At 50.0% G+C, this 7,631-nt stretch overlaps 2 non-coding genes and 1 pseudogene across 2 annotated transcripts; all 3 read right to left on the bottom strand.

Moving 5' to 3' along the window:
• Window positions 1-1,131, bottom strand: part of LOC148270652 (large subunit ribosomal RNA) — a 4,282-nt pseudogene extending 3,151 nt beyond the window's left edge.
• A 330-nt stretch (window positions 1,132-1,461) lies between these two features.
• Window positions 1,462-1,623, bottom strand: LOC148270651 (5.8S ribosomal RNA). Its single transcript, XR_015825328.1, has one exon. It is a non-coding gene; the product is annotated as a 5.8S ribosomal RNA (ribosomal RNA).
• Window positions 1,624-1,910: 287 nt separating this feature from the next.
• LOC148270650 (small subunit ribosomal RNA) lies at window positions 1,911-3,850 on the bottom strand. Its single transcript, XR_015825329.1, has one exon. It is a non-coding gene; the product is annotated as a small subunit ribosomal RNA (ribosomal RNA).
• Between the last annotated feature and the right edge of the window lie 3,781 nt (window positions 3,851-7,631).

Raw genomic sequence — 7,631 nt, 5'->3', positions numbered from 1 at the left:
ACCATCTTTCGGGTCCCAGCGTGTACGCTCTCAGTGCGTCTCGATAATCGCACGGGGGCTTTCTCGAAACGCCTCGGGAATGCGGCGGGGCGTCTGACGACGCCCGCGCATCTTCCCTGCGGCCGGCTCGAGGCCGACCTTTCACTTTCATTTCGCCTCTGGGTTTATCAGTGTTCCCAATGACTCGCGCACATGCTAGACTCCTTGGTCCGTGTTTCAAGACGGGTCCTGTGAGTGCCCAAAACAAAACCACCGCCGACCGGGACGCGTCCCGTCCGAGAGCGCGCCACTAGCCACGGACATCCGAAACGCGACACCCGCGACGCACTGGGCGCCGGGGGCCACGAGAAGGAAGCCGCTGTGACGCGACGGACGCCCTCCGAAGGGGCGGACGCGATCCTCGTTCTCTACCGTCGCTTTAAAACTCGCCCCGGCCGTGGACGCCGCGGCTCCGCCCCGCAGAGCGAGGCGGGACAGCCGCACGGCGCATTCGACCGAGGCGCAACGGGTCGCGGTGTTATACTGAGAGAGAAGTGCACGCGCTCCGGGAGCCCGGCTGCGCACCCGGACACCCCCCGCCCCGACAACGAGTGCCGAAGGGCGGAGGTGTGCGCCGGGACGCGGGCTCCGACGGAAGACACGATGAATCTCTCCGTTCGCTCGTTTGAGTTCCACAGGTTTACCCCTGAACGGTTTCACGTACTCTTTAACTCTCTCTTCAAAGTTCTTTTCAACTTTCCCTCACGGTACTTGTTCGCTATCGGTCTCGTGGTAGTATTTAGCCTTAGATGGAGTTTACCACCCACTTAGGGCTGCACTCTCAAGCAACCCGACTCTGGGGAGAGAGACCGTCGCGGCCGGCTACCGTCACCACGGGCCTGGCACCCTCTGCGGGTAAGCGGGCCCCGTTCAAGATGAACTTGGACAGGCAGCCGTGACTAATGACCGCGCGTGTATATATTACTCTCCTCCCTAACGCTACATTTCCCGGCGGCCCGCCTGGGCCGCAGGATTCAGCGCTGGGCTCTTCCCGTTTCGCTCGCCGCTACTCGGGGAATCCTCGTTAGTTTCTTTTCCTCCGCTTACTGATATGCTTAAGTTCGGCGGGTGATCTCTCCTGATTTGAGGTCGACAACAAAAAAAAAATTCATATATATATATATATAAATATACATATATATGAATAATGTAAACGCTCTCCGGTTTCGCACGGTACCCGCGCGCGACGCAGAGCGCGAAGAAACGCCCCCGCGCGCCGGCCCCGTGAGGACCGGCGGCGGGTTTCACAGCGTCGTCGCTAGCTCGAAAAGCGTCTCGGGGGGACCGAGAGAGCGCGCCAAGTCAAATTTAACCGGACGTCCGTCCGGCGCTCGCGCGCCGGCGGACGACAGACCGGCAACACTCTCGCCGAATCTTCTCTCCGAAGAGAGAAGACGGCGAAGTCTGGTCGCATTGTGCGCGCGACCCTCAAACAGGAGTGGTCCGTCGACAAACTAAGTCTTGCTCGGACCGCAATGTGCGTTCGAAATGTCGATGCTCATGTGTCCTGCAGTTCACACTCTGACGCGCATTTAGCTGCGTTCTTCATCGACCCACGAGCCGAGTGATCCGCCGTTCAGGGTAATAGTGTTTTATGATATATATATATATATATATATATTGTTTATCGGTTGCGTTTTTTTTCTTTTTTCTCTATCGGAAAAAAAATTACATTTTTCACAGAATATAGCCGGACGCGGGAATCGGGCCGACAGACCCGCCTCCCGCGACACCGGCAGTCCGCGGTTCGCGGCGGCGCCCTAGACGAAATTCCGCCGCAGTGTTTGCTTATTTTGCGCTCTGCGCGTGTGTATAAATATATTTATACTATATAAAAGAATGAAAATTCATTTTATATTATATTTCACAGGAAATGATCCTTCCGCAGGTTCACCTACGGAAACCTTGTTACGACTTTTACTTCCTCTAAATGATCAAATTCGGTCAAACTTTCCGACGCGTCGGATGCCCGAGACGAGCTTCCGCGCACCAGTCCGAAGACCTCACCAAATCATCCATCGGTAGTAGCGACGGGCGGTGTGTACAAAGGGCAGGGACGCAATCAACGCGAGCTGGTGACTCGCTTTTACTAGGAATTCCTCGTTCATGGGGGAGAATTGCAAACCCCAATCCCTATCACGAAGGGGTTTCATCGGGTTACCCGGGCCGTTAGGCCAAGGAGGACACGCTGATCCCTTCAGTGTAGCGCGCGTGCGGCCCAGGACATCTAAGGGCATCACAGACCTGCTATTGCTCAATCTCGTGCGGCTATATATACCGCCGGTCCCTCTAAGAAGATTTTCATTGTACGCCGGTAGTGAAGACCGCGAAACACACTTCCGCGACGCGAACGCCGCAAGATGCGCGCCCGCGGACTCCTGTGATACCGGTTGCACGTCTATTTAATAGGCTAGAGTTACGTTCGTTACCGGAATTAACCTGACAAATCGCTCCACCAACTAAGAGCGGCCATGCACCACCACCCACCGAATCGAGAAAGAGCTGTTAATCCGTCAATCCTTCCAGTGTCCGGGCCTGGTGAGTTTTCCCGTGTTGAGTCGAATTAAGCCGCAGGCTCCACTCCTGGTGGTGCCCTTCCGTCAATTCCTTTAAGTTTCAGCTTTGCAACCATACTCCCCCCGGAGCCCGAAAGCTTTGGTTTCCCGGGAGCTGCCCACCGGGTTAAAATTATGAAACTTCGGCGGATCGCTGGCTGGCATCATTTATGGTTAGAACTACAGCGGTATCTAATCGCCTTCGAACCTCTAACTTTCGTTCTTGATTAATGAAAACACCTTTGGCAAATGCTTTCGCTTTAGTCCGTCTTGCGACGATCCAAGAATTTCACCTCTAACGTCGCAATACGAATGCCCCCAGTTGTCCCTATTAATCATTACCTCTGGTATCAGAAAGCCAACAAAACAGAACCGAGGTCCTATTCTATTATTCCATGCGTACAATATTCAGGCAAGTGTTAGCCCGCTTTGAGCACTCTAATTTGTTCAAAGTAAACAGCCGCGACGGCCCGCCTCGGCGCGCGGCCGCCCGCGAGGACGACCGCAACACACTGGCGGTGGACGCACCGGCGAGAAGCCCCGCAGACGTGCCTGTCGTACCGCATTCGGTAGACCGACACCGCAGGACACAATTTCAACTACGAGCTTTTTAACCGCAACAACTTTAGTATATGCTATTGGAGCTGGAATTACCGCGGCTGCTGGCACCAGACTTGCCCTCCAATGGATCCTCGTTAAAGGATTTAAAGTGTAATCATTCCGATCACGAGGCCTCGGACGAGTCCCGTATCGTTATTTTTCGTCACTACCTCCCCGTGCCGGGAGTGGGTAATTTGCGCGCCTGCTGCCTTCCGTGGATGTGGTAGCCGTTTCTCAGGCTCCCTCTCCGGAATCGAACCCTGATTCCCCGTTACCCGTGACAACCATGGTAGTCGCATAAACTACCATCGACAGTTGATAAGGCAGACATTTGAAAGATGCGTCGCCGGTGCTAGACCGTGCGATCAGCACAAAGTTATCTAGAATCATCTCGAATGGCGACGGACGGGGCGCGAACCCCGCCGCCGATTGGTTTTTGATCTAATAAAAGCATCCCTCCCGTTGCCGGTCAGGACCTCGTTTGCATGTATTAGCTCTAGAATTGCCACAGTTATCCAAGTAACTATGTACGATCTAAGGAACCAAAACTGATATATTGAGCCATTCGCGGTTTCACCTTAATTCGGCTTTTACTGAGACTTGCATGGCTTAGTCTTTGAGACAAGCATATGATTACTGGCAGGATCAACCAGGGAGCTGTTCATTTCTATATCGCTCCAGGATACGAAGGGCGTCTGAGGCGCGACGGAGTCACCCGCCGCGACACGCTCTTTATGTTCGCACCTATATAACTCACATTCTCGCTCGCTCGAGTTTGCACTCTCGCGATTCACGAGTCTGTTCGTTTTACTTTTAAATTCACTTTTTAACAAGTGAACGCTGGACCTGACGAGACGGACCACATGGATCTTCTCTTTGGCCAAAAATTTAATTCCCTTTCGTCAAATATTAACGTACGAGAGCGCACGCCTTCGGCGCGGCAATAGTGGGGACGTGGATTAGAATCCTACGACCGTTCTCGTTTTTGTTCACGGTGTTCTCTGCTTGCGCGGAACTCCAGAGTTTGTAACACGGGCGAAGTGCGATGCTCGCTCAGCCGCACAAAGGAGCTGAACGGCCACACGACGTTGATTTTCGCAAATGTAAAGCCGGCGCGGCATATCGGCCGCCGCAATGTGCGAACGCGGTGAAAAATGTATTTTAGCTAACGCCATGAGAGACGCGCATAATATACGTACGGCGACGGGTGTCGGCGTCTCGCACGCCGGGCCGCCAGCCATGCGGGGAGCCTACGCGCGTTTCAGGCGAAACGTAAATGAGCCGATGGGTAAAACGCGCGGTACGGTCGGGACTTGGCAAATTCTGCGAGATGATTTTATTTTTTCTTTTCTTTTTTCGTTTGAGAAGACGAATATGGAAAGAGATTATGATTGAAAAATTAGACTTATAATTTGGGTAGGAAATATTTTTGTTTTTTTTTTTTATTTTTTATTTTTTTTTTTTTTTTTATTTCACATTCACATTTGGATCGGAAGGAGGGACGAAATAAAAATCGGCGGGGGTGCATTTCGGATCGTCGCTCGGTGGAAATATTCGATAAACGAAAAATTTAAGTTTCACGCGGAGCGCGCTCGCGACCGCCGCGAGACGTCTCGCCGGGAGGGGGCCTCGTTCTCGCATTAAAACTCGGCGAGAGGGTATAAAATATTTCTAAGTTTTTTTGTTTTTTTTTTTTTTTTTAATTTCACATTCACTTTTGAATCGGAAGGAGGAACGAAATAAAAATCGGCGGGGGTGCATTTCGGATCGTCGCTCGGTGGAAATATTCGATAAACGAAAAATTTAAGTTTCACGCGGAGCGCGCTCGCGACCGCCGCGAGACGTCTCGCCGGGAGGGGGCCTCGTTCTCGCATTAAAACTCGGCGAGAGGGTATAAATTATTTCTAAGTTTTTTTTTTTTTTTTTTTTTTTTTTAATTTCACATTCACTTTTGAATCGGAAGGAGGAACGAAATAAAAATCGGCGGGGGTGCATTTCGGATCGTCGCTCAGTGAAGTAAACGAAAAATTTAAGTTTCACGCGGAGCGCGCTCGCGACCGCCGCGAGACGTCTCGCCGGGAGGGGGCCTCGTTCTCGCATTAAAACTCGGCGAGAGGGTATAAATTATTTCTAAGTTTTTTTTTTTTTTTTTTAATTTCACGTTCACTTTTGAATCGGAAGGAGGAACGAAATAAAAATCTGCGGGGGTGCATTTCGGATCGTCGCTAGGTGGAAATATTCGATAAACGAAAAATTTAAGTTTCACGCGGAGCGCGCTCGCGACCGCCGCGAGACGTCTCGCCGGGAGGGGGCCTCGTTCTCGCATTAAAACTCGGCGAGAGGGTATAAAATATTTCTAAGTTTTTTTGTTTTTTTTTTTTTTTTTAATTTCACATTCACTTTTGAATCGGAAGGAGGAACGAGATAAAAATCGGCGGGGGTGCATTTCGGATCGTCGCTCAATGAAGTAAACGAAAAATTTAAGTTTCACGCGGAGCGCGCTCGCGACCGCCGCGAGACGTCTCGCCGGGAGGGGGCCTCGTTCTCGCATTAAAACTCGGCGAGAGGGTATAAAATATTTCTAAGTTTTTTTGTTTTTTTTTTTTTTTTTAATTTCACATTCACTTTCGAATCGGAAGGAGGAACGAAATAAAAATCGGCGGGGGTGCATTTCGGATCGTCGCTCAGTGAAGTAAACGAAAAATTTAAGTTTCACGCGGAGCGCGCTCGCGACCGCCGCGAGACGTCTCGCCGGGAGGGGGCCTCGTTCTCGCATTAAAACTCGGCGAGAGGGTATAAAATATTTCTAAGTTTTTTTGTTTTTTTTTTTTTTTTTAATTTCACATTCACTTTTGAATCGGAAGGAGGAACGAGATAAAAATCGGCGGGGGTGCATTTCGGATCGTCGCTCAGTGAAGTAAACGAAAAATTTAAGTTTCACGCGGAGCGCGCTCGCGACCGCCGCGAGACGTCTCGCCGGGAGGGGGCCTCGTTCTCGCATTAAAACTCGGCGAGAGGGTATAAATTATTTCTAAGTTTTTTTTTTTTTTTTTTTTTTTAATTTCACATTCACTTTCGAATCGGAAGGAGGAACGAAATAAAAATCGGCGGGGGTGCATTTCGGATCGTCGCTCGGTGGAAATATTCGATAAACGAAAAATTTAAGTTTCACGCGGAGCGCGCTCGCGACCGCCGCGAGACGTCTCGCCGGGAGGGGGCCTCGTTCTCGCATTAAAACTCGGCGAGAGGGTATAAATTATTTCTAAGTTTTTTTTTTTTTTTTTTTTTTTAATTTCACATTCACTTTCGAATCGGAAGGAGGAACGAAATAAAAATCGGCGGGGGTGCATTTCGGATCGTCGCTCGGTGGAAATATTCGATAAACGAAAAATTTAAGTTTCACGCGGAGCGCGCTCGCGACCGCCGCGAGACGTCTCGCCGGGAGGGGGCCTCGTTCTCGCATTAAAACTCGGCGAGAGGGTATAAATTATTTCTAAGTTTTTTTGTTTTTTTTTTTTTTTTAAATTTCACATTCACTTTTGAATCGGAAGGAGGAACGAAATAAAAATCGGCGGGGGTGCATTTCGGATCGTCGCTCAGTGAAGTAAACGAAAAATTTAAGTTTCACGCGGAGCGCGCTCGCGACCGCCGCGAGACGTCTCGCCGGGAGGGGGCCTCGTTCTCGCATTAAAACTCGGCGAGAGGGTATAAAATATTTCTAAGTTTTTTTGTTTTTTTTTTTTTTTTTAATTTCACATTCACTTTCGAATCGGAAGGAGGAACGAAATAAAAATCGGCGGGGGTGCATTTCGGATCGTCGCTCAGTGAAGTAAACGAAAAATTTAAGTTTCACGCGGAGCGCGCTCGCGACCGCCGCGAGACGTCTCGCCGGGAGGGGGCCTCGTTCTCGCATTAAAACTCGGCGAGAGGGTATAAATTATTTCTAAGTTTTAATTTTTTTTTTTTTTTTTTAATTTCACATTCACTTTCGAATCGGAAGGAGGAACGAAATAAAAATCGGCGGGGGTGCATTTCGGATCGTCGCTCGGTGGAAATATTCGATAAACGAAAAATTTAAGTTTCACGCGGAGCGCGCTCGCGACCGCCGCGAGACGTCTCGCCGGGAGGGGGCCTCGTTCTCGCATTAAAACTCGGCGAGAGGGTATAAAATATTTCTAAGTTTTTTTGTTTTTTTTTTTTTTTTTAATTTCACATTCACTTTCGAATCGGAAGGAGGAACGAAATAAAAATCGGCGGGGGTGCATTTCGGATCGTCGCTCAGTGAAGTAAACGAAAAATTTAAGTTTCACGCGGAGCGCGCTCGCGACCGCCGCGAGACGTCTCGCCGGGAGGGGGCCTCGTTCTCGCATTAAAACTCGGCGAGAGGGTATAAATTATTTCTAAGTTTTAATTTTTTTTTTTTTTTTTAATTTCACA

This window comes from Micrasema longulum, unplaced genomic scaffold (genome assembly GCF_059751315.1).
Source record: "Micrasema longulum isolate JH-2025_06_02 unplaced genomic scaffold, ASM5975131v1 h1tg003623l, whole genome shotgun sequence".
Classification (NCBI taxonomy): Eukaryota; Metazoa; Arthropoda; class Insecta; order Trichoptera; family Brachycentridae; genus Micrasema; species Micrasema longulum.
This window is presented reverse-complemented; position numbering and strand designations above follow the sequence as displayed.